The sequence below is a fragment of the Etheostoma spectabile genome, chromosome 24 (genome assembly GCF_008692095.1).
Source record: "Etheostoma spectabile isolate EspeVRDwgs_2016 chromosome 24, UIUC_Espe_1.0, whole genome shotgun sequence".
In the NCBI taxonomy this organism is placed as follows: domain Eukaryota; kingdom Metazoa; phylum Chordata; class Actinopteri; order Perciformes; family Percidae; genus Etheostoma; species Etheostoma spectabile.
Genome location: NC_045756.1, coordinates 6,904,405 through 6,905,062, shown reverse-complemented (window position 1 = coordinate 6,905,062; position 658 = coordinate 6,904,405).

Sequence of the window (658 nt, the reverse complement as noted above, 5' to 3'; positions counted from 1 at the left end):
CACATTTAACTCAGATAAACGCATTACTGCTATTATAAACCATTCCAATTTTAAACAAATGTAATCAAAATAAATTCCCACCATTTTAAATTAAATGATAAGAGTCAGTATATTTTTAGCCAAATTCATTCATTCAAAATATTCTTTAATAGTACAAAATTCAATTTATTTCCTAATCATTAGTTTTAAGCCGTATTGTTCGAGTAAAGAATTATTATCAGGTATCATTGTAGCCACACAACTAGATATGTTGTACCAAAACAAACATCTGTTGGTATTTAATTTTCAAACTGTATGTTTTCTGTCTTTTATCCAAGTATCTTTAGCCAAATACCTTTATTTTTATTGTTCACACAGTTCACAGTTTTGTGGAGGGCTTGGTCTTGCACAATCACCTTGTTCACAAAGATGACATTTCCTTGGTCTTGTGAGTGCTATCAATTCTCCTTCCACTGCGGTTTGAAGACCACAACAGAGCCAGGTACTGGCACGCCCAGATTGCCTGGAAGATTTGTTCCACCTGGTTCACCACTGATTGAATGGGAGGAGCTCCCAGGCAGTTTGTCAGCACAATAACTTATATTAATATAGGGCATTCCATGAAACCCAAGGACACTTTACATAAGTACAGGAAACAAATAGAAAATTGGAGGCCAAA